Here is a 449-nt window from a genome sequence, read left to right on the forward strand (position 1 = left end):
CCATCAACCATTATTCCAAATTCCAAATATTATTACAATTACTCAGACTACTTAAAAACAAAATTTTGCTTCATACATTTATTCAAGATAATTCATGATTGCCAGTATTCAAACCTATGTCATTATAAATTGGAGGACATTATAAACATAAAATATATTGCATCACATGACTTACACATCTACTCTGTTTTCCTTTTGACAGCATTATCTACTTTGGGAGACAGTAATTTTACATCCAAATTATTTATTTCTTTTAATGGGACAAGTTTCCTAAAAAAGAAGTATCATTAATGGAAATGCTATTATACTGTAATTTTTTTTTTTTTACACATTCACAATCGACAGTAAAGCACACACTAAACACCTTGAATCTCTCACCTTTGCAGCAATATAATTGGTAGTTTTACAGATGTGAACAAATACTAAACACATTCAACTATAAATTCCTT

The sequence above is a fragment of the Penaeus monodon genome, chromosome 15, assembly GCF_015228065.2.
Source record: "Penaeus monodon isolate SGIC_2016 chromosome 15, NSTDA_Pmon_1, whole genome shotgun sequence".
In the NCBI taxonomy this organism is placed as follows: Eukaryota; Metazoa; Arthropoda; class Malacostraca; order Decapoda; family Penaeidae; genus Penaeus; species Penaeus monodon.